Source organism: Rhinopithecus roxellana, chromosome 13 (assembly GCF_007565055.1).
Source record: "Rhinopithecus roxellana isolate Shanxi Qingling chromosome 13, ASM756505v1, whole genome shotgun sequence".
Classification (NCBI taxonomy): domain Eukaryota; kingdom Metazoa; phylum Chordata; class Mammalia; order Primates; family Cercopithecidae; genus Rhinopithecus; species Rhinopithecus roxellana.
The window spans coordinates 11,022,165-11,047,727 of record NC_044561.1 but is presented as its reverse complement, the minus strand read 5'-3'; the positions used below and the strand labels follow the sequence as shown (position 1 = coordinate 11,047,727).

General features: G+C 46.2%; 1 long non-coding RNA gene across 3 annotated transcripts in view; it reads right to left on the bottom strand.

Annotated features, from left to right (window-relative positions):
* The window catches only part of LOC104676922, a 28,767-nt gene extending 3,734 nt beyond the window's left edge, over positions 1–25,033 (bottom strand). The window contains exons 1-7 of one of the 3 annotated variants that reach the window (XR_004052854.1): positions 24,980–25,033; positions 24,781–24,861; positions 18,494–20,438; positions 18,210–18,405; positions 13,687–13,878; positions 11,480–11,668; positions 1,803–1,944 (exon numbers count right to left, since the gene is read on the bottom strand). This is a non-coding gene — a long non-coding RNA (uncharacterized LOC104676922). Of the gene's footprint in view, positions 1–1,802; positions 1,945–8,623; positions 9,223–11,479; positions 11,669–13,686; positions 13,879–18,209; positions 18,406–18,493; positions 20,439–24,780; positions 24,862–24,979 lie in introns of those variants that run through there. The other 2 variants (XR_004052856.1, XR_004052855.1) reach the window with 2 other exon arrangements.
* Positions 25,034–25,563: the final 530 nt, after the last annotated feature.

The following is a 25,563-nucleotide window of genomic DNA, read 5'->3' as shown; positions in this document are numbered from 1 at the left end:
GAACTTCAGTGACTGCTCTGGATAACTATGCAGAATGCTTTCTAAGAACAGCTGAAGTCAATCTAATTTAAATGAATCAAGAGGTAGCCAGGTATTTAAAGTTTCTCCGAAGACTTTTAGCTGAGTGAAGCTTTCTTCCCTAAGGCTCAACAAGACCAGTTGATCCCTTTAAATTAAAAAAATAAAAGGTCTCAGCAAGGCACGGTGGCTCAAGCCTGTAATCCCAGCACTTTGGGAGGCCGAGACGGGCGGATCACGAGGTCAGGAGATCGAGACCATCCTGGCTAACACGGTGAAACTCCATCTCTACTAAAAAAAAAAAAAAAAAAAAAAAAAAGGCCGGGCGCGGTGGCTCAAGCCTGTAATCCCAGCACTTTGGGAGGCCGAGACGGGCGGATTACGAGGTCAGGAGATCGAGATCATCCTGGCTAACACGGTGAAACCCCGTCTCTACTAAAAAAAAAATACAAAAAACTAGCTGGGCGCGGTGGCGGGCGCCTGTAGTCCCAGCTACTCGGGAGGCTGAGGCAGGAGAATGGCGTAAACCCGGGAGGCGGAGCTTGCAGTGAGCTGAGATCTGGCCACTGCACCCCAGCCTGGGCGAGAGCGAGACTCCGTCTCAAAAAAAAAAAAAAAAAAACTAGCCGGGCGAGGTGGCGGGTGCCTATAGTCTCAGCTACTCGGGAGGCTGAGGCAGGAGAATGGCGTAAACCCGGGAGGCGGAGCTTGCAGTGAGCTGAGATCCGGCCACTGCACTCCAGCCTAGGCGACAGAGCGAGACTCCATCTCAAAAGATAAAATAAAATAAAAGGTCTCAAGTAAGGACTGTAGGGGCATTTTATCAGAATGCCTTGCCTTCCTGAGGTTCCTCTCCATTAGGTCCAAAGTCCAGGCTCTTGTAGTAGAGACAGAGCTCCTCATAGAAGCTCTTTGTTGTTGGAAGCTCATAGTTGTTGAAAAACTGAGAAGCAAGATGAGTGAATGTATACAAACTCAGAAATGGTTAGAATGACTGGTATAGTAACTTCCTTGAGTTGCCATAAAAATAACCCTACTCATGTGGTTTAAAATGAAAGACATTTATTGTTTCAGTTCTGGAGGCTAGAAGTCCAAATCAACAGGGTGGATGTTCCCTCTGACACCTGCAGAGAAATCCTTCCTTGAGTCTTCCTGGCAGCTCTTCCTCTTTGCTGATAATCTTTAGTGTTCCTTATATTGTAGCTGAATGACTTTACTCCATGCCTCTATATTAACATAAGGTTCTCCCTGTGCCTCTCTGTCTTCTCATGGCTGACTTCTCAGAAGGACCCATGGACACCGGATAAAGAGTCCGCCCTACTCCAGAATGACCTCATCTTAACTGTTTTATCTCCAATGATCTGATTTTCAAATGATTTTATGTACTTGAATAATGGGGTGTGGGGCTTTAACATATATTCTTTAGGGTCCAATATAACACATAAAATATAAAAAAAGAGTATACAAAAAAACTATAATTTTAGTATGTTTTAAATTGTGCAATATGCCTTAATTATAACCTAATAAAAAACTTCATCAATATGCAAAAGGAGATTTCTTCCTTTTGTTCTTAGCTGACAAAGTACATCATCGAAGATTATTCCTCCTGAAAAAAAAATGTTTAAATTTATTCCTTGGATATGAGGTAGGCAATAGTACTCCTTTTGGATTAAAAATATTAGGAATCTGCTTTTCTGGACCAATTCCTCCTAACTTATTGATGGATTTCATCAACTTTTGGACACAGACAGGAATAAATATTGATGTTAGACCCTTCCATTTACCTTTCTCTTTAAGGACAGGCAACATTTAGACTGCCTTGAGAGCGCAGGTTTCTGGTCATGTGATCCTGATGTCATGTGATTATTGGGGGAACCAGCCCCCAATATTTTAATATAGGTTCTTTCTATTTTCCGTGTCGGCCAGCTGAGAAATAGAGTACAAAGAGAGGAATTTTACAGCTGGGCCTCCGGGAATGACATCACGTATCAGTATGACTGTGATGCCCACGTGAGCCACAAAACCAGCAGGTTTTTATTAAGGACTTCAAAAGGGGTGAGGGTGTACAAACAGGGAGTAGGTCATAAAGATCACATGCTTCTGAGGCCAATAAAGATCACAAGGCAAAGGGCAAAATCAAAAAACTCCTGATAAAGATCTACTGTGCACGTATTGTTTTGATAAACATCTTAAACAGAAAACAGGATTTGAGAGCAGAGAACCAGTCTGACCTCAAATTTACCAGGGAGCGGTTTTTTCCCCACCCTAATAAGCCTGAGGGTACTGCAGGAGACCAGGACATGTTTCAGTCCTTATCTCAACTGCATAAGACAGACACTCCCAGAGCAGCCATTTATAGACTTCCCCCCAGGAATGCATTTCTTTCCCAGGGTCTTAATTATTAATATTCCTTGCTAGGAAAAGAATGCAGTGGTATCTTCCCTGCTTGCATGTCCATTTATAGGCCCTCCACAAGAAGAAAAATATGGCTCTATTCTGCCCAACCCCGCAGGCAGTCAGACCTTAGGATTGTCTTCTCTTGTTCCCTAAAATCGCTGTTATTCTGTTCTTTTTCAAGGTGCACTGATTTCATATTGTTCAAACACACATTTTACAATCAATTTGTACAATAGTGGTCCTGGGCGATGTACATTCTCAGCTTACGAAGATAACAGGATTAAGAGATTAAAGACGGGCATAAGAAATTATAAAAGTATTAATTTGGAGAACTCATAAATGTCCATATTAAAATGAAATCTCCACAATTTATGTTCAGAGATTGAACTAAAGACAGGCGTAAGAAATTATAAAACTATTATTTGGGAACTGATATATGTCCATATTAAAATGAAATCTTCACAATTTATGTTCCTTTGCCACGGCTCTAGACGGTCCCTCTGTTTGGGGTCCCTGACTTCCCGCAACACGTGATCATTTTGACCCAGGCTGTCAAAGGCAGGGTTATGTCTTGGCTCCCATCTGGATATCTCGCTGCAGTAACCACCACTGTGGTGTAGCTTGAGTAGTACTCAGTCTAGCCTATGGGTTGGGTTCCCCAGAGGCTCAGGGCAGCTTTGTTCACAGGAAGGTCTGAGAATCAGGTAGTCATTCAGGACTGTTTGTTGCTTGAGTCATAAATCAATGTCTTAAAAAGTTGTCCAGACTTCGGTTGCATCCAGTATGGATAGAAACTGTTGGTGACCACTCCGGTGATGGAGTCACAGGTGAGAGTGACTGTCCCTCCTCAGCAAAGAGTCAGTGAGGGCTCCTGAGTCACCACACCCTGAGAAGTAGATGCTGAAACCGAGACAGACACATGCCAGGAAGGGGGAAGAACAGAGGGCTCTCTCCAGGGGCTGGTCTTTCAAATCTCCTTGAACCTGGGCAAAGACTGAGCAGGATGGGGAAGTGGAGGAGAGGCTTCCAGGGCATGATGTAAACTTTCCAAAAATCTGCAGAGCTCTAAGATGCTGCTGGACCCTGAATGGGTTCTTTTATCTCCTCTGTAGCTCCCTGAAGGGCATATATTTGGGTCACACATTATACAGTAATAAGCCCTTTACCAAAACCATCACCACCACCATCTGCTTCTGTTGTCTTCAGCTGAGAGAGCAGCTCTACTGTCAGGGAGGCTGGGCTGCTGTGAGCTCTAACTTCACTACTTGGGAGGAAGCACCTGCTGTCACCCCTAACTCAGGCCAGTGAGCATGGGCCCCAGGACTCATTAAATGAAATGAGTGGGAATTTATTTCAGGCTTTGCTCACCTCTGGGAAGACTCAGTGTCCCCTGGGAACATCTTCAAGAGAATATAAATGGGAAAACGATAAAAAAAAAATAATAAAGGTAGTTCTTTCAATAAATAAATGCTATTTTATTCTTTATATTTACCACTTCAATGTTTCCCAAGCAAAACCAGAGTCATTGATTTTCATGTGTTTACCTGTTTATTTCTACTGTATTCCTACGTTGTGTGGAACACCTCACCCAGTGACTGAATCTGAATCTCAAATGTAACCAGTTATTGAGTCCTACCTGAACTTTTTAAAATTTTTTCATTTATTCTTAAGTTCTTTAATTTCCAGTTGATTTGATTTTATAACTTCTCTTTTCTGAGATTTTCTTCTTTTCCATTTGTTTCAAGAGTACTTTTAGTTATTCATCAAAAAGATTTTACAGTTGTTGCTTTAAAAATCCATATGTTAGCATCTGAGTTACTTCAGTGTCCATGCATGTCGTTGTCTTCTTTAATCTGGGTTCTGAATGTCCTAATTCTTGATGTGACAATGATTTCATGAACTGAATGCTAGACATTTAAATACTGTATCTTGAGCCTTTGGGCACCACTAATCTCCCTTTTATCAGGTGATCTTCCTGTTGAGTTGTTGTTGAAGGATGCAGTTTTGTAGGTTCAGCTTCCCACTGCCAAAGCAAAGGCAGAGCCCTGGCTCTCAGTACCCCAGTGCTGCTGACACTTTCATGGGGAAAAGAGGACTCACTGACACCGAGGGGGGGAGGACAGGTGTGCCAATGACACTGACTCCTATCCCCAACCAGTATTCTTATTGCCAGGTGGGAGACAAAGCTCTGGTCCTCCTTGGCCCCCATAACCACCAGAGTCTGGGTTCAGGGAAGAAATACCGAGGGCTGGTGTGCTCTGCCTTGTACCATTTCATTCAACTCATTGCTAGGGATGGGGTTTGAAATTCAGCTCCTGACTGGGCCCTGCCAAAATCAGGCATAGGTGGATAGAAGGATAAACCAGCTCAAACTACCCCTGCCATGTTCGACCTGGTTGAGGATATTGGGGTGAAAGCTCAGCTGCTCACTGAGCCCTACTGACACTACCTCAGATGGGCCATCAGAGCATGGCCCGCTTCTGCTGGACAGGGTGTTGTTGACTAGGAGGGTTTCTGAGTCACCACAGCCTGGAGACTGCTGGTACCAAAACACATGCACACTCCCAGCATCGGTGCTGCTCCCAGTGCAGGTGCCATGGTCATCTGCCCCACAGACCTGGACACTGCAGTTGGCTGAGTTAGCACAGAGCAGGCCCAAGAGACCCTGAATGTCAAGACAGACAGAGTAAGAGAGGCAGGTTAGTGGACAGAACACACGCAACAACCCTGATCCCTTCATCCCCAGCCCTGATGCCTGGCTGCAGCCAGCTGCGTAATGGATGAGAAAAGGAGAGGAGCCCAGGCCATGGTGGAGAACCCCCACTCTGTGTCCTGAGAGATCTCTGGCAGGCCTGGACTCTTCAAGTCCCTCCTACCCCTCCAGCAGTTCAGGATGAAGGGGGTTAGGAGGGACTTGCAAAGCAGCCTCCTCTCCTGGGCTGTCCAAACCCCACCATGGGTTCTGACTCTGACCTCTGCCTGGAAAGCTAACCCTGAGAGGGTATGGACCTGGGTGTGGCTATTCTGTGGCTACACAGGGACCTGTGAGGACACAGCAACCAGTCCCAGTGAGCAGGGAACAGAGGGCTCCAGCCCAGGACCGGGGGTGGCTCCCAGCAGGGATCCATAGCACAGCTCTCAAGGCCCTAGTAGGCCACAGCGTCCCCTGCTGCCCACAGCTCAGACACACCCATGTATCCTGTCTCTTCCTCTGTCCACTTTGTCCTCCCCAAAAGAATGACGCTGGGCGGTGTCCATGCCAGGCCACACCTGGTCTCAGGTCTCCACACAGCCCCCACCCCTGGACTCACCTGCCCAGCTCACTGTATGGTTTACAGGACTCTCCTAAGAGCTCTGCCTCTCTGAAAAGCATTCCCTGGGCACAATGAAGCATGAAGCCCAGCAGGGACAGGGCATCACCTCCCTCCAGGGCACCAGGAACTGCTCCCTCTTCCTTCCCCCTGGCTGATCAGAGCCTGTGCCCAGACTGCCAGGACCTACACTTGCGTTCAACTTCTCCCTCTGCGCCCCCCTCTTCCTTTCTGCCCCTCACTTACGTAGATGACAGAAAGTGAACGAGATTAATTAGTGAATAAGTAAATAAATATTTCCCAACCCAGGCACAAATTCTATGTCAATATAAACACCAAGTGCAATTTTGTGAGGAAAGAGGGAAGCCCTGGGTAGGCTCCTGATTCCTAATTCTCCCTCCTGTCTTGGGCGTTGAGAGGCTATTAGCACCTTTTAAGGGGTGGAGTCAGCACCCTGTAAGCCTGCCTTGGGCACATGGGAAAAAATGCTACTACAGTTTCAGAGAAAGCCCTTACAGAGGTTGGAGACAATGACTTGGATAAAGACCATGGTTGCAGAGCAGGGCCCTTGAAGCAGCCCTGTGTTCTCCCCAGGCCTGAACCCCAGTGAGGAAAGCAATGGGAGGAGGGTGAAGGGAGGAGCCCAGGCTGTGGGAAGCCCGTGAGCTCGGCTCCCTGTGTCCTCTAGTGGAGCCAAAATGCGCACATCTCCTCAGTTACCCGCCACACCCAGGACAGAGGCGGGCTCTTCTTGCAAATCTGTTCTCCACTCAGCCATGCAAGCCCCACTCTGGGCACAGAGTGTGAACCTGCTCCTGGAGTTGAAAACAAATTATAGGGAAGGGAGTGACCTGGACACCCAGAGGTTCTGGGAGGGACAGTAGCTGGGACACTGAGGACTGGACACATAACATGGGCCTTGGTTGTCATGATCTTCCCTAGGGACCCTCAGAAAAAAGGCCCAAGACCTGGTTCCTCTGTGGTTTCAGGGTCCAGCTCCTGCCTCACTGTCTGTCACTGCTCTAGGACTGAAGCTTTCTCCTCAAAACATTCACAAAGGACACTGTTTTCTTCATGCTGCACCCTCTTTATCACATCTGGCCCCCCACCTGTCATCTGATTCCCCCACAGACCATTCTCCTGCTCACTTCAATTTGCTTTTCTGCATCTTCCTCAGGTCTCAGCCTTCCTGGGGATGTCTCTGCCAGAGGCCCACATTGCAGACAGCTCACCACTTGACAGCTGTGCCTTTGTTGCCCAAAGCTGAACACCTCCCTTCCAGCCCTAGGCCAAGCCAGGGCCAGGCCTTTCAAAAGGATAAACCTACATTTCCTCAAGTATCAGATCTCCACTGTCACAATCAGATCCTGGGGAGCAGACAACAAGATGGAAGATATTATCAGCAAAGACTATGGGGAGTAGTTTCTGTAATCCCCCCTAAAACAATCTCCCTGTTGGACAAGTACTATCTTCTCCCTAGTCAGCTCTAGCAATGAGTGGAAAGATTAGTAAACCAAATGAGGCAGGAGAGCCCAGGGTCCAGGAACCCATCATGATGCAGGAAGCAGCAGGGATCAGAGAGCAGATGCCCTCGCAGCTCTTGGGAGATGCTGCTTAACCAGGTGAAAGCTTTCTGTGGGCTGTGCTCTTTATCCGTCTAGTCCCCAAAGAACTAAGATGCGTTCTAGCAACATTCCAGCTAAATAAGCAAAGAAGGGAAATAATGAAGGCTCAAGGTTCGTAGGATTAAAGTAGAACAGGTGAACAGTGATGGTGCCCAGAGACCCCTCCTTACTGGGAGATTGACCCTGCACCTTGGGATCCAGGAACTCCTTGGGGACATCTTCTGAAGATTTAGAGGGAGTGGCTTCCCTAATAATGATGCACCAAGTTGAAAGCATCAAACTTGCTGGAATCACAAGTGACAGCAGAATCCACAACCTGAGGAGGTGCTGGTCATATGCAGGGACAGGGCAGTGATGGATTTGATGGAAGAAATGGAAGACAGATGTTTATGTCACTTCCCCATGGAATAGGAGCTCATAGCATCAGGTTGCATTCAGCTCTGACTGGTAGTCATCCTGACCCTCAGGCTGCAGAGTTGGTCAAGGAAAGTCAAGTCAAAAAAGGAGAATCAGGCTGGGATTCCTGAAGATCCATCACTGCAGTCCTCAGTCACAAATTCAGGATTTCTCCAGAGCCACTGGTGCCAGTTTCCATGGTAACAATGTTTCTGCTGACCCCTGTGCAGGAGAAGGTGACTTTGGGATCTGGACACATCAAGAGCTTCACACAAGCAGTTTCACTTGCACAGTTGAGGAGTTTCTTCTCCCTGATCTGTAGACCCCACTTCACAGAACAGATTACTGAAAATCTCCAATGCAGTAAGAAGGGAGAGGACACAAGTCAGTGTCTGTGAGCTCAGGAAAATCCACCCATGGCTGTCCTCATGTTTCTGAGTGGGATGAGCAGAAGGGAAGCCACATTCACAAGACCGATTTCCCCAAACCTCTCAGGAGCTCATTCAACATTTCCCTAGCAATGCTGGAGCCTCCATGGCACCCTCTCACAGCCCACAAGATTTCTGGCCTCAGTTTCATAGCCAACCCCTTTCTATCCTGACATTTTAACTTTAAATAAAGAAATTCTGCAAGTGAATCAGGCCAGCTCTGTGTTTGGAATTACTCCCAAGCCTGTGTCCTCTGGGGCATTACACACCTGAGTGCCTAGTCCCAGGACACAGGTAGCATCAGGCAGCCCTGACTACAGACACCTGGGGTTGGAAAGGAGGTCTCCTCATTGACCCCTTGAAAAACAGAGCCCATGCTATAGGGGACTGTCCACTTGCTGGCTTGCAGTTTGGGCTCTGAGCAAGAATTGCTCAAGGGAAGGTTCGTTTTTTTTTTTCTTTCAAAAGAAAAGGCAAGCTTCACAGGCTTTATTTAGTATCAGCACATATGGATAAGCAGGCAACACCTCACTGTCATCAGAAGGCTTGTTTTTGTTTATGTTTTAACTTCTGAGGCTTCAGAAACATTGAATGGGAAATTGAGAGTAAAATTATTCTAAACCAGAGGATGCGTCCAAGTAGACTTTGTACATATGGAAAATGTTTTAAAATTGAACAATAGCCTGAACACATTGAGGTTTTTGCCCCACTTCCTCATGTGCCTGTGTCACTGTGTGAATGCCAGTATCCCAGGTGTGACAGTAATAATCAGCCTCATCCTCAGACTGGAGGTTGGAGATGGTGAGGTAGCGCTCAGCCCCAGAGCTGGAGCCTGAGAAGCGATCAGAATTCCGCTCCCCTTGTTGTAGCTTCCACTACTTTGAAGATTCATCAAATACTGAGGGGCCTTCCCTGGCTACTGCTGCTGATGCCATGCGATGGTGTAGCTACTGTGCCCACTGCTCGGAGTGCAGGTGAGCTTGACTGAGGATCCCAGGGAAGCACTGGCAGAGAATGATTGAGTCAGCACAAGCTGGGAGAGAGACCCTGAAAACAGACACATCCATTATGGCCTGAAGGAAGGACAAGAGGGAACAACATTTCTGGTATGACTCTGGGAGGTGGTGGCAATGAGCTGAGGGATGAGGATGCTGAGGGTCCTCCTGACCTGTGTAGTGAAGAAGGAGAATGAGGAGGAGGAAGGGTGTGGTCCAGGCCACGGTGCTGACACCCCAGAGCTCTTCTGGGGCAGCCACACTGCAGGTCTCTCTTATCCACCCCCTAGCCTCAAGAGAGAGGGAGGGGCCCTTCATGCAAATGTGCTCCTCTTCCCCTGCTTAACCTAACCCTCCCTGGGCCTATGTGTAGCCCCTGCAGCTGGGTGACATTTCTAGGAGTGAGCCTGGGCTGAGCCTAGTCTGAGACTCCCCAGGGACCCAGAGAAAATCCAGCGGCTGGCCCCAGAGAGCCTTGAGGCAAAACCAAGTTCATCAATTTTATTTCCCAGCTGAACGCCCCACAGAGCCCTCACCAGCAGCCCCATTGTGCTCTCTGCTGCCCAGGCCCAGGCCCATCGTGGCTGCAACCAGATGCCAGAGGATGAGACCCCGCCTCAGGGCAGCCTCATACCTCATCTCAGCCTTTAATTTTCTATTTGGGCTTACTCTGTGAAAACAGGACACACAATTCTTCCCATTTTATAAGGAATCCCCAGGGGAACGTTGTCTCATACACAAACCGTGCATGAAATGAAGTACATTTGCAGAGAACAGGGACAGTTCAGTCATACACCCACTTCCCCATGAACTCATGAAACCATGTTTCTGTCTCCCTACTTGATTCTTCAGATCACACATAGGGACCAGGATGAGCACTTGGGAGGATCCTTTAACCTGACTGAGTGCTTCATTGGCTGCTCTGGTAACCGAGGAGAGAAACGAGGTAGGAGGAGAAGCTACTCAAGGGGATGGAAAAGAGAAGCAGTGGCCTGGGGCATCTTTTGTAGTAAGGAATTAGAGAGATTCAAGAAAGAAGAGGGAATGTGAGTGTCAGCTATCAAGAATCCTAAGAAATGAAAAAACGCCCATGGCTGTTCTGGGAAGATTCTGGTGATTGTCTAAGGAGGTCAGAGAGAGGATGGAAATGGAATGAAAGGGAGAGAAACAGAAGAACTGAGAAGGGAAGTTGAGAGTTCAAAAGGGGAAAGGGGAGAGCCATGAGGAGAGTCCGCACTTGGGAAGAGACTGGAGGAGAAGCCAGTGTGAAGACTGGGCAGGAGCCAGCAGGGATGTTGGGTCAAGAGGAGATTTGAGGTGTGTTTGCTTTCATTTCTATTTCTTAAAAAAAAAAAAAAAAATAGAACCTCTCCCAACTTCCCATCTGCCCTCTGTGATCAGCTCCCTGCCTGGAATTGGGGATTTCTCTTTGATCAGAATCCTTTAGCTCCCTCTCAGAGAAATTTCTATTTAGTTTCTGATAGCGGCTTCCCTTCTTATTTCCCACCATTCTTATGAATATGGTAATATTAAAATGTGGATTTTTGGAAGAAGGGACCTTTTAGAAATGCAGAATCTCTGGCCACAGTCCAGACCCACTGATCAGAATCCACATTATCCAGGATCCCACATGAGCCACGTGTACATTCAAGTCTGAGGAGCTCCAGGCCGACCCAGGGAGGAAGGTGCTGGTGGGTTTGGTGACAGGTGGCTCCTCACGCCCCGGTGTGTTCTGCTTCCTGCCCACCTGTCCAGCAAACTCACATTGTCGTACATAATGCTCCAGGCATGCTGCTTTTGTGACTTCCCAAAGAACACACAGGTGTGTCCCCCTGCGCTCTCACATCCACAGAGATGACCAGGAGTGTTTTGTTAGTAACAAGGTGATCTTCCCACCTTCACATCTTGATACTAGTGAACAGGTGGAATTATCTAAGAGCTACAATTTTGCACTAGATGACACGTTAATAGTATTATTCAGTTCTCATATATTTATGAATGTTTAAAACAAGGATTTCTTATATCAAGCTTAAATTACAAGCACATTTATAAGGTTAGAAATATGAGCACAGATGTAATCATATTCATGGAAAAACTGATTGCTCAGATGAAAGAAGTACAATCAATCTCAGAAGTATTGTGTAATTGATTGGTGTGTCAGTTTCCTAGAACAGCTGTCACAATGTATTAAACACAAGTTTGGTTAAGATAACACCAATGTATTGTCTCACAGTTCTGGAGGCTAGCCTCCCAAAATTCATAGAACGGGTAATGTTTCCTTATACACCTGAAGGGAGATCCTTCCTTACCTCTTCCTGGCTGCTGGTGGCTTGCCAGCAATCTTTAGTGTTCCTTGTCTTGCAGCTGTGTAAATTCAATCTCTGCCTTCGTCTTCACATGGCATTCTTTGTGTCTTCCAATCTCCTCACTACCATCATCTTATAAGGACACCGGGCACATTGGATCAGGAGGCCACCTGACCCTAGGATGCCTTCATCCTAAAATTTATGTAAGCAGTAACACTGTTTTAAAAATAAGGTCACATTTAGAAGTACTGGAGGTTAGACCTTCAATATATTTTCCTAAGTGGATACTTTCTAACATAAGAGAAGAGAGTCCCTCAACACTTTTATATTTAATACTTAAAAACCTATGAAATACACAGTATTAACACAGAACATGAAATAAACTTCATTAACATAGTTTCATCTCTTAGCTTTTAATAGGCAAAACAACAACAAAATCTTTGGAGATCCTTCTTTCTGGATGAAATGTGTTTGACCTTAGTCTTTAGACTTGATCCCACTATTACTGTTCTTTTTTGGAATATAAAAATAACTAAATTCTTCTTTTTGGGAACCCGCATCTCCCAAATCATTCACAAATATTTTCCACTTTAAAATTCAAACATACAAAAGAATCAATTTACACCCCTCCACCCACCTTTCTATGGATAGTTAAAAATTTAAGTGTCCCTGGGAGCTCAGGTTTCTGGCCATGTGATCCTGATATCCCATGTTCATGTTTGTACCCAGAATCAGCCAAAAGCTTGTTCACATCTCATTTCCCCATCTGGGTCTCTCACTGTGCTAAGGACCATGGTGTAGCCTGCAGTATACTCAGCCTCATCCTCAGGCTGGGCCCCGGAGGGGTCAGGTGAGCTTTTCCCCCAGGAGGGAGCCTGAGATTTAAATGGGAATCCAGGGGTGTTATCTGTGTTACACATCAGTGTCCTGAGGGCTTGGCCAGATTTCTGCAGGATCCAGTGTGGATAGTGACCTTTGGTTATAGCTGTGGTGCTGAAGCCACATAAGAGAATGACTGTCTCTCTTTGGGACACAGTCAGTGAGGGCTCCTGAGTCACCAGAGCCTGAGAACTGAACCAAGAAACAAAAACAGATACATGTTATGTGTGAAGAGTCATGGCAGACAGATTCCTCCAAAGTCTTCTCTGAAATCTCCATGAATCTGGGCAAAGAGTGAAGAGGGAGAGAGGGAGGAGAATAAACATCCAAGCTATGATGTGGACTTTCCAAAGATCCCCAGAACCCCCAGCTACTCCTGGTCCCTGGGACTGTTCCTGTAACTCCTCATCAGCTCCCTGGGTAAAGGTGTGTGTTTGGGTGGGGCATTATGCAAACATGGGTCCTCTAACAAAACCAGCAGCCCCTTAAGCTCTGAGTGCTCAGCCAGGGAACAGCTGCTCTGTCAGGGAGGATGGGCTGCTGGGAGCTCTGAGTTTGCCCTTTAGGAGAAAGCACCTGCTCTAACCCCCAATTCGGGCCAGTGAGTATAGGCCCAGGAGCCATAAATGAGAGCCCAGGGAGTTCATTTCCTGACTTGCTCACCTCTGAAAAGATCCACAGCTCCCCCTGCTGGGCTTAGATGACTATTGTTTGTACTTTCTTCCCCACTTACAGTACCTAATTCCTCTAAGGTCTGAACTTTAATTTCACTGTTACCTGTTCCAGAGTCCCTCCAGACTATTGTTTTTAATTTATCGCATTTTTCTGTCTTCTAATTTGGTTTGTTTTTATGACTTAGTTTTCTTTTTGGGATTTGCTCCTTTTCCACTTGTTTCAACAATGTCCCCTGGGACACAAGTTTACCTATGTAACCATACCTGCACATGCACCCCTGAACCTAAAATAAAGCTTCAAAAAATAATGTCTCAAATTGCTCGCTGAAGGGACTGTATAATTGCTGCTTAAATAATCTGAGTTACATAACGTCAGCACCTAAATTATTTCAGTATTGGTGTCTGTCAATTGTCCTTTCTCTTTGTGTTCCCCTGGTTCTTCATATGGAAAGTTAATTTTTTACTGTATCCTAGATATTGTGGATATTATAAGACTTTCTAGAGGTTTGTCAAGAGATATGAAATAGTGCTTGTTTTTGTTTTATTGGTTTTCTCTATTTTACTTTGTCATTAATAGGAGAAATGACACACATTCCCCTTTGTATGCATTTACTTTCAGATTTTCCAATCAATCAAATCATATTGGAAATGAATTACCCTATAGTCTGCTTTGCATCTGCTGAAATGTTCCTGAGGCCTCTTATGTATCTCATCCTCTTAGTCTTTTTCTTTGACGTTCACCAAATATGCCAGTGTTGCTTATAACTTGAGGAAGGAGAAATTCACCTTTGATCTGAAGTGACTGCCATGGTTGATAGAAAAAGTGCTTGTGATGATCCCATTGGGGGCCTGAAAAATAAATGATCCGAGTCGATAGTGGTTGAAAACCAGACTCCAAAAACAAGAAATTTGCTTCAGAAGCATAGGACTGAAGCTTGGTCCATGAGTTTGAGTATAGTTTCCCACTTGTATTTTTGAATTTGTGCCTGTGGTGACATTTCAGATCACCACACTGAGCATGTAATACTGGAAATCATTCTTGGTCTAGCCCTCATTATAACCAGACTGGCTTTTTCTTCATGCAGTGAACCAGGGGTTTGTGCAGGGATCCCAGAACCTGACTGCTTGTGTCCACCATTGCCCTGGGGACACTGACAGATGTTCTGTTGGGTCCAGCTGTCATGAGATGACCTGATGACAGCCCCAATTTCGGAGCCATAGGTGAATGTGACTGTCCCTCCAGGAGTTTTGGACAGTGAATGCTCCTGTGTCACCACAACCTGGGAAGTGACTCCTGAACCCAGAGAAAGAAAAGAGATATATAGACAGCTAGTAGTTTCTAAGTAAATGTGTTTTTTTATTATTAAAAAAAATCACTGAGCCAATAAAAAAACATAAATATCTACCCTCCTCAATTTGTGAGTTAAAAAAAAATATGATTTCAATGTTATTTATTTCTTTGTACTATAGTTACCATCCAAATTCTCGGCCAGGAACACAGGAGTCAGCCTAGAAACATCCATATCCTTCATGCACAAAGTCCAAGTCCTCTCCATGCCGAATGTATTTGATAACATAAAGACATCACAAAGCTACTTTCTGCTCTTCATTCCCACTCTAACTAACCTAGACCCACCCACCACCATCTCCCCAGGATGGTACATGAAATATTTCCATTTCATTCTCATTGCAGCTGGAGAGTCACTGACCAAAGGCCCATGTCAGCTTGTCCCTGCCACCTCACAGTCCTTCAGTGACTCTGTGTGCCTTTCTCAGGGGCTCATCGTGCTGATCTGCCTCAACCTACCTCTCAAGCTCACAGTCTTCCTTCAAGGAGCTCCTCCTGGCCCCTTTCCTGATCCAATGACCTTAGGCTCAGGCTACAGTCACTTCTCTCATTGACTGTAATGACCAGTGTCTCCTTCTATGGACTCACCTCTGATGAGATGTTCCGAGCCTCCCCCTCCACCTACCTCACTCCGGCTCATTCTGAAAGTCTCACAGGAGACTCCATTCCTGTGGATTAGGCCTCTTTGGCCAAGTCCCCACTCACCCTCACTCCCACACCCACAGGGACCTTCCCCGACACAGGTCTCCTGGTCTTTATCTCTTCCCTCTCAGCTCCTGTTCAGTGACTGATGACAGCATGCAAAGACAGAGCCAAAGAGACACAGTAGTTAGATCTTTGTTTCACGTTTTCCATTAGGAAAACATTCTGTCAGATTAAAATTTACTCATACAACATCTGGGGCCTCTAAGGCTGTTCTCAGCTTGGACACTCCGAAACCCTCCTTCTCCGAACAGCCCACAGCACCCCCTGCTGGGTCCACAGCCACAATCCCTCCAGGGCCTATGACCCACCTGAGCAACGTGGGTACCAGATTCATGGTTATGCTGAGCACCTTGGATTAACCTGGTTAGGGACCCTGAAATATTGGGCCACACAGAGGTAGAAGACACTCTTCTGTCTTCTCCAGGAGGGACTTTATAGGTGCTTTGGGATTACTTGGGTCTGAAGCAGGTTCTTAAAGTGATAGGAAAGATTTCACAATAAAGAGAAGTTACTTCAACAGAATAGCTCACTTGACGCACTGGGAAGAGAATTAAGGCTTGAGACAGGTGGTAGTACCTAAACCTAAATGTGCACCCAAACAACTGGCTCTTTAGAAGTTGATAATGTCCCATGAAATAGACACAGGAGTCCAAGTGGCAAGAGGACATTCCCCACTACAGTCCACCTAGACCTTCATCCATATCTTCTCACACACCTCAGAATTCCCAACGTGGTTCACTTTTGGGGTCACTTTTCCTGAAGGCTGCGCCCCTTACACATATATCTAGGCCTGAGTGGTGGCCAGTGAGAGGCTATTTTTGAGGGCGAAGCTTCGATTTGTGGTCTAGACTTCACGTACTTGCTGCCCTCACCCCTCACAGCCTGCTCCAGCCTCCAGGCCTTTGCACCTGCTGTTCCCTCTGCCTGGGATGCCCTCACCGCCCCCACCCCAGCTCGGCTCACTCCACCACTTCTTCACATAGGTTTTATTTCCATTTCTTTGTTTTCAAGTGGAAATTCACAAAATTTATTATACTTATTATCTGTCTATATTTTCCCTGTATAAGTGTCTATTTCTTTCATTTGGTTTAGATTGTTGTGGTGGTGGTTGGTGCCAATTTGCAAATGTTTCCAATAGGCTAGACGATGCCTTTTCACAGGATAACTGTAACTTCCTGGTCTGTTGCCTCTCTGATAAACATTCCACTAAATTTCTTTCTTTAGTGTTAATTAATATGTATTAGTCTAACACTTTTGTGTAATTTTTTTTTGAGACGGAGTCTCGCTCTGTCACCCAGGTTGGAATGCAATGGCATAATCTCGTCTCACTGCAACCTCTGCCTCACAGGTTCAAGTGATTCTCCTGCCTCGGTCTCCGGAGTAGCTAGGACTACAGTCATCCGCGACCGCGCCCAGCTAATTTTTTGTGTTTTTAGTAGAGATGGGGTTTCACCGTGTTAGCCAGGATGGTCTCAATCTCCTGACCACGTGATCTGCCTGCCTCAGCCTCCCAAAATTTTTAAAGGTTATTTAAACATAAACTCCCACTTTTGGTTTAAAAACTATCACATATACACTTTCAGGATCTAATACTTTTTTCCTTAGGTTTGTAAAATTATACTTTGTTTTCATAGCAGTTTCATGTGTAAAGAAAAAATTGAGCATTAAGTATAGAGTTCACATACGTTTCCTTCTGTCCTATCCTTCCAGAGCCCCGTTTTTAACACCTTGCATCTGTGTTGTACACTGGATAAAATTGTATAATTCAGTATTGATAGATGAATGCTGATACTTTCTCAGTAACCATGGCTCCTCATTTATATCAGGGCTCACTCTCTGTGCTGCACAGTCCTATGGGTTCTGCCTCCTGCTTAATGTCATGGCGACACCATCAAAATCACACACTGAACAGATTCACTGCCCTAAAAATGTGCTTTGATCCAGCCAGCCATTCCTCCTTCTCCACTCTTGAACTCTTGATCTTTTTTCCTGTATCTCTAGTTTCACCTTTTCTGTAGTGTTACACTGTTGGAATAGTAAGAGTATGTGGCATTTTCACATTGACTTTTTCATTCAGCAATATGTATTCAGGTTGCCTCCATTTATTTATGTGCCCCACTAGCTGATTTTTGTTTGCCTGGTTTTTTTGAGACAAGAGATTCACTCTTGTTGCCCAGGCTGGAGTGCAGTGGCATGATCTTGGCTCACTGCAACCTCTGCCTCCGGGGTTCAAGCAATTCCCCTGCCCCAGCCTCCTGAGTAGTTGGGATTATAGGCACCTGCCATCACGACTGGCTAATTTTTATATTTTTAGTAACGACAGGGTTTCACCACGTTGGCCAGGCTGGTCTTGAACCCCTGACCTCTGGTGATCCACCCGCCTCAGCCTCCTAAAGTGCTGGCATTACAGGCATGAGTTACCATGCCCGGCCTACCTGATCTATTTTTAATCACTAAATAATCATTGTGTAAGTACAGCAGTTTATTTGTTCATCCATTGAACAGCATTTTGACTGCTTCCAGGCTTTAGAAATTATGAATAAAGCTGCTATAAGCATTTATATGCAGGTTTGTGTGAATGTACATTTCCAACTCATTGGGCTAAATAATGGGACTGCTGAGTGGTAATGCAAAAGTGTGCTTAGCTGTGTAAGATCTGCCGGTCTGTCTTCCAGAGTGGCTGACAACATTTTACATCCTCACCAGTCATGAATGAGAGTTACTCTATGGATGGTTTATCGCTTGTTTGTTGAGACACAGTAACTCTGTCACCCAGGCTGAAGTGCGGTGGCACCACCTCAGCTCACTGCGACCTCCGCCTCCTGGGTTCAAGTGATTCTCCTGCCTGAGCCTCCTGAGTAGCTGGGACTACAGATGCAAACCACAACACCTGGCTAATTTTTGTATTTTTAGTAAAGATGGGGTTTTGCCACATTGGCCGGGCTGGTCGTGAACTCCTGGTTCAAGCAATCCACCCACCTCAGCTTCTCAAAGATTCTATGGCTAGTTTAGCACTATTAGTAGTATAGTTCATGTGTTCACTAGAATTTCTTTACTTGGGCAAGTTAAAACTCAGATATCCTATACAATTTTGATGAAATTATTAAGGATAGAGATAGCGACTTACCTGATTTCCCACCATTTCTCCTGCCCATCATGTCTGTGTAATTTTCTCTGACCTGGACAGCGGCTTTCTCATGTGCAAATGTATTCAGTCAATTCCCAAGGTGCGCCAGGAACTGCAGAAGTTTTCACATTAACCTAAATCGCCTTATATTCGTTGCCCAATTCCATAATTTTTCTATCATTACCTTTCTGATGTTCTACAAGAGACGATAAAGTAATTATAATTTACTAATTATACTTTGTAATAATTGAACTTTATTACAATTATAAGAGAAATTGGTCTACCATCCGCAGTTGAAAATGTCAGACTTCATTTTGAAGATCTGTTTCAGTTCAAGAGTGAAAATCTGGTCCACTTTTCTGATCATTTGTCTCCGGAACGAGAGAGAGAGAATCCAGAGGACTATCTCATACCTCCCCATAGTCTCAGGCTGAGGAACAAAGTCAGAACCTTCTTGTATTTAAAATCACCCATGTGACAACTCCACCTGCATTTCCCAGTCCATAGTTAACGGCTGAGTTAGGGGGAAGTTTTTCCCTTCTTACAAAAAGATTGACACAACAACAGGCAAGTGTCATTAAATGGGGACAGCTTGGTGGGGGGGGGTGATCAGTTTGACTTTAGTCTCCAGAGAAGTCCCGTCTATGACCTCATCTAGGCCTAGTGCGCGCACAAAGATCCCCTGACAGGACGCTGCATTAATAACAGGCTTCCAATCAAGAGCCAGGCTGCTAGAACCACGAGTACAGTGTCCTGCAAGGGACTCAAAAGAATGTCGAAACTACTGAGGAGGATCAAGTAAATGACATCATCTCTCTAACCAAAGTTCCCCAGCACATCTGCGGGTCCAGGACTTCTCTGAGAGGCAACATAACCCCATCACCTCATGGTCAGTAGTAATCCCAACCTAACAGGCTGTGTCCAAAAAAAGGGAGTGCCTCCCCTCCCCAGCTCAGTTGGTCCATGCTTCCAAATATCCATATTCAGAAATGAAAATTGTCCTCAATGGGCTCCATCTGCAAATGCAAACAGCACATTGTCCTGTGGTGTTGGTACCAATCGGGCTTTACTGGGACATTTCCAAGAATAGCAAGGCTCATGGCTCTTCTGCCTCTCATAAACCTCATAAAGAGAAGAGATGGGCTGGGCCAGGGCAGCTGAGTAGTTTGGGGTTTGTACTCCAGGAGAAAAACCCCTCAGATTCTCTTTTAATAAATGAAGTGGATGAGAAATCATGCAAGGAGGGAGGTTATATGGAGGAAGAATCTGCAGCTGCTCAGGGGAGATGCAGGACAAGATGGGAATCAATGTTCACGGCACCTGGGGAACTCGGGGAAAGCTGAGGTCATGGGAAGAGGAGCACGTGCAGTCACGACAAGCCCAAGTCAGTTAACTTTGAGAGGGGCTTTGGAGTCACCCACAGATTATGCCTTTTGACGCTCACAATTATTTGAAGCCAGTACAAAGACTCCATTCTGTCCTGGGTATGGAAAAGAGGGAAAATGAAGGAGCTTTTGATGAGCCCATCCAAATAGCTTTAGTCAGACGCTTATGCAGAGAAGGCAGAGAAGGGGAGGCCAGGCCAGGGTGTCCAGAGAGTCACTTCCTGGAAGCTCAGAGTGAGGACACAGCTCCCCTACAGATCCACGATCCTCCATTGAAACATTTGTGGGATGGATCTTCTTCATATGAGAATGTCCCTCATTCCCGAGAGTCCCTAGACTCACTGAAGTCTCAGCGTGAGCAGCAGATGACCTCGGGATGCAGGAGTGGGACGTGTATTACAGAACCTGACTCTGAAGGGGAGCACGGGATGCACGAGTGGGACGTCTGTCACAGAACCTGACTCTGAGGGGTAGGACGCCCGAGTCTGGCTGTCCTGTGCACACAGGGAGGTCACAGACACAGTCACATCTCACTATGGAGAAGACCCTGTTTGCCCAAAATCCCTGGAGCCACACAGATTTGCTTCCTCTGGGCCTCAAGAGGGTAGAACAATTCCCAGGAAGTTGAAATGAGCAGTTGTAGGGAAAGTGACCTCAGTCTGGGAAGTGCTCAGTGGAGCCGGGCCTGCGGTTTGCTGGACCCAGCCATGAACAGAAGCTCTCAGATCACACGTCTCGTGAGTCAGGCCTAGGCCCAAGGCTGGGCATGGGAGGAGTCACCACCTCCTTTCTCCTCCATCATCTCCCTGGAGGGATGCTGAATCCTGAGGGCTGATTGATGACACTGTAAACATAATTGGGGAAAGAGTGTTAGCGAAGAATCAAATTAACATTCTAGCTAAGAAAAAGGAAAAAGATGTTTACATTTACAGATCCTAGGAAAGTAGGCTTAACTGAAGAAGTGAAAGCAGAAGTCACCCTGAGCTAGACTTGGTCCCGGGCAGGGCAGTGATGACTGTATCCGGCATGGAGAACGCAGTGGTGGTTTCACTCTCACTTCCGCCTAGATCTGGAGCACTGTGTGTTACTGTTGCCATGACATTTCACAAGATCAGCCTCATCCTCTGCCTTGAGCCCAGAAACGTGTAGAATCCCTGCATTGTCTCAGGCATCTGTGTGTGCACAGAAATGACTTGGGACCCCAGCTCCCTGGTCCTTACTTGATTTTTAGTAGTAGTACGAGAGAAACTGGGGAGGGCTCCCTGGCTTCTGCTGGTACCAAGACATGTGATAGGCACGAACGATGAAGCCACTGCTCAGAGTGTAGGCCAGTCTGCCCGATGATCCCAGAGATGCGGAGAGGGAGTGGCTGAGTCAGCACAGGCTGTGAGAAGAAACCCTCAAACACAGACACACACGGATAAGGAAGCAGGAGAAAATTCCAAGCTTAGAGGAGAGCCATACCAAGAGTGATTGATTCAGGCTAAGAAGCTGTCCCTGCACATGTGAGCCCTGTCCCTACCTGAGAAATGAGAGAGAAGCAGGAGGAAACAAGAAACCCAGGCTATGGTGGACACTGCCCTCCAGAGGTCCAGAGCTGGAGCAGGCCTCTCTCATTCCCTCCACTGGCCTCATAGAGGAGGGGTTATGGATACAGGCCTCTTATCCCCTCCGCAGGCCTCATACATGAGGGGTTATGATGCCAATGTGTCCCCCTCATTGCCCATCTCCTCCTTTAATGCATTTATTTATTAAATAAATAATAAATGGTGGCTGGTGGAGAGGGGACTCTGGCAGGCAGGACCTGGGAGGCGGCAGGTACTGGGACCACACCAAAAGAAGACACAGCTGCTGAGTCTGCCTCAGTGAGTGCAGGCTCCATTGCCCAGCCCTGGGGAATTGAGGGTGGAGGCTGGCACAGCTGTGGGTTCACCCTGTGCAGTCTTGTGAGGTAGACCCACAGTGCCCCCTGCTGCTCACTGGCCAGACTGGAGTCTCTTGGTGGAAATCAGGTGAGTAGAGTCTCCTGAAAGCCTGTTCACTGTCAGTCCACAGCATCCATGGCCACATCCCTGCTGTCCCAAGGAAATTGATATTAATAGCCATTTCAACCAAAGGCTATCCAAAATACTACTTGAAAGAGACATCTGAAAAATGATGAACATCAAATGTGAGGAGACTGTAGAGGTGGGAACGCAGACGGCCCTGGGAGCAAAGGCCTGGGAAGCTCCTTCCACAGGGACCAGGGGAAGAGGTGACTGTGACCTGGGTCTGAGTGCAGAGTGGGGTTCTGCTCATCAACAGGTAATCACACAATATTCTAACAAATTGTTTGGGATTCATGGGAAATTAGCACAGTGGGCAATGCACTGAGTAACGCTATGTTAAAGGGACAGAGAACCTTACAGGGTGACCACTGCAGGGATCTGATGGTGGTGTGGGCGCTGGGCAGTAAGAGGAGTTAGAGAAAGATTCTCTTTCATGGGAAAAAGATTAAAATATACTAGTACACATCTACGCCCATATCACCCTGAACACACCTGAACTTGTCTGAAACATACTTGGGCAACTCTGGTGAAATATGAGTTACAATCAAACTCTTTCATGTGTAAACCTGGTTAAGTTTGGATACATGTATACACCCTTAAAACAATGACTTCAACACAGATTACGAACATCTCTTTCACGTCCCAGTTTCTTTGTGATAAAATTATAGTAGAATCACAAAATCAAACTTAGGACTACCACAAGGACAAGTTAGTGGTTAGGGCATTTTACAGCATAGCTCATGCTGTTTCTCTGATATTAGCTTTTGAAATGGCCCACAAGATGCCAGAAGAACCTCTATATAGAAGGATAATGAAATCTGTGGTATAAACCATCACTTTTAAGTCTAAGCTGCCTAAGAGAGCAGGACAGGCTCTGTCCAACTTGCTGATGATTTGGTGGAAACCACTTCACAGTGAAGGCCACCCAAGGTGCGGTGTCCCTCATGGTCCTGGGGACCTGAAGCATCATGCACAGGTGGCTATCACTGTTGATCAGTGGGTGATGCTCAGCCATGACCTGAGAGCAGGACAGGTAGTAAAATCAAGCTGCCACATCTGTGTTGACAGGAGACTTTCATCTTCTACCACACACACCCAACAAAGCAGCTTAAATCATCACATACCGGACCAAGGGCCTGCAAAGGAGACACAAAGAAATCCGAAGTTTTTAGATTTCCCTGTACCCACAGGAAAGATTGCAGCATGACCTCAGGGCCACCAGGGGCCTTCCTATGATTTTTTGAGGCAACGGCTTGTGCAGAGGAAAAAAGACCAGGACAAAAGGAATTTGGTTCAAAGTGGGGACATTCTGGCCCCGCTACACACACATTCTTATTCCGTAGCAGATACAGCCACGGCTGGGTCCCAGCTGCTCTCATATTAATGCTGAAACTTCCAGGGAGTGAGACCTGCACATACCTTCCCTAAGGCAATGCCACCCCTTTCTTGAAACCCCAGCCATGCCTGAGCTCCAACTCAAGACAGAAGCAGCTGGAGGGAGGCCATTTAAGTCCATGTGAGTGGCAGAAACAACCAGGAGGGGGCCGGTGAGCACTAGAGCAAACCCAGAGTCCACAGCGCTCTCTGCAGGATGTCTGGACACCCATCAGCAGGAGCTTTTTCTCAGCGACCCTCTTCACTCTGGGACCCTCCCACCCCCATCTTTCTTCATCCTGCAAGTTCCCAGGGATTGCAGGCAGTTGAGGTTCCTTAGAGTCCCTGGGAAAGGAATCTTGTCTAGAAGAAAACAGAAGAGACTACCCACCCCACCAGCAGACCTGGGGCACTTTGGCAGTTCTTGATGAAGGGAGGTCCAGCCGCTGCGTCAGGAGGAAGGAGGAATCCCATAGTTAGGAGGAATCATTAACAGATACGATGGTCAAAGGGGAACAGCAATATTTCACCTTCATGTATGACCTGAATTACAGGTGTCTTCTATTTTACCATGTTGAGGAGAAATCATATATTTCTGCTACTTAGAAGATTTTTTATCATGAATGTTGAATTTTGTCAAATGCTTTTTTGTATTGATTAATGCAATCACATGGTTGTTCTGCTTTAGCCTGAAATGCAGTGGATTGCACTGATTGATGTCTACACTGAGCCATCTTTGCATCCCTGCAATAAACTGTTGGATCATGGTGTGCACTTCCTGTTGTCTACGATTGAAGCCCATTTGGTAATTTTTTCTTAGTAACATTTGTGTTTCTTAGTGACCCTTGGTTTTTCTACTAGGAGGCTGTTGGCACCAGGAGTACACTGATCTGTGAAAAACTGTTTTGTTAACCATATTCAGTGTTTGAATCACAAACTAAGAATGCTTATTTCTTTTTTCTTCATTTCTTTTTCAATATTCTGTACTTTTCAATATATGAGTCTTTCATTTCTCTCAGATTTATTTTAATATATTTATGTTATTACTAATATTGTTTTTGTTTAATGATGTTTTGACAGTTCATTGCTAGTACATAAAATACAATTAATTTCTGCAGGTTGGTGTATTACCTACCCCATACTGAAGCACTTACATCAGAAGCATCTCTGAGTCACTCCTGGACTCTGATGGGGGCACGGCTAGAATAAACCTCTTTTTGTCTCTTTCAGTGTCCCCATTAAGAACATTTTTAGATCTCTAATCAAACAATTTTTGTTTCTGAAAATATGATGGTAAACATACACTAGCAATCTAAAAGTCAAAAGTAAAATAAAAAGTTGTACCGTTTTGAGATCTACTGGCTTGAAAAAAATTAGATCCGTTGGTTGAAAATGTAACAACAAAAGTTAAACCCTGACCTAGGCTTCATCAAAGCCACCAGCAGGGTGAATGCACCAGACTAGGCAAGTGGGGAGGTGCTTTTTGCTCACTTCTCTATGGATCTGGAGCACTGTGTAAGCATTAATGCTGTCATGCAGTATCTTACAATGATGATCAGCCTCGTCTTCAGGCTGCAGTCCAGAGATGTGCAGAATCCCCGAGTTAGTTGAGGCATCTTTGGATCCAGAAAAGCGGCCGGGGACCCCATAGCCCTGGTGCTTAACTGAGTCTGAGTAGTAGCTCAGGAGATACTGGAAATGATTCCCTGGCTTCTGCTGGTACCAAGATATACTTTTTGCATTGACGCTGATGTCACTACTCACAGTGCAGGTGAGTCCGGCTGATGCTCCCGGGGATGCAGAGAGGGAGGGTGACTGAGTCAGCACAAGACTGGGAGACAGAACCTGCAAACACAGACACACTTTGGTGATGGAACACTTAAGAGTTAAACTCCTTGGGGTTCAAAGTCAGAAGGACTGAGACAGGCTGGGAGCTGCCCTAGGTCCCGGAAAACTGGCTCACCTGTGCAGTGGGAGAGAAGCACAAGGAGAAGAGATGTCCGGGCCATGGTGGACACAGTTGACATGCCAGTCTCAGCTCTGTCACCTGAGGCTGCTTTTATCTTCTTCACTGGCCTGACAGAGGAGGGGCTGTTACCACACATTTGTTTGTCTTCCTGGTGACCTCGGCCCCACCCCGAGAAGCAACTGCAGTCTGAGCTTGCTTCTCGGTACAGAAAGGACTAACGTGTAAGACTCAGAGTTGGACCCATGGGAAGGACCAGGGAGGAAGCAGCTGCTGGGACCTTCCACAGTTCTGTGGGCAGAAGACGCTGCCCTGGGGAGTCTGGTGGGTAGCACAGCTGTGGGTTCCCTCTGTGCAGACCCTGAGACAGACCCACAGTACCCCCTGCTGCTCACTGGTTAGATTGCAGTCTCTCAGTGGGAATCGTGAGTGGAGTCACCTGAGAGCCTGGTCCCCGTCGGTCCACAGCGTCCATGGGTCACACACTCACTCGGTCCTGAGTTACTGATATTAATAAAGAGCTTTTCTATAAGGACTTCTGAGTCACTAGAAGAAGGGCATGTAAGGAATACGAGGACCAT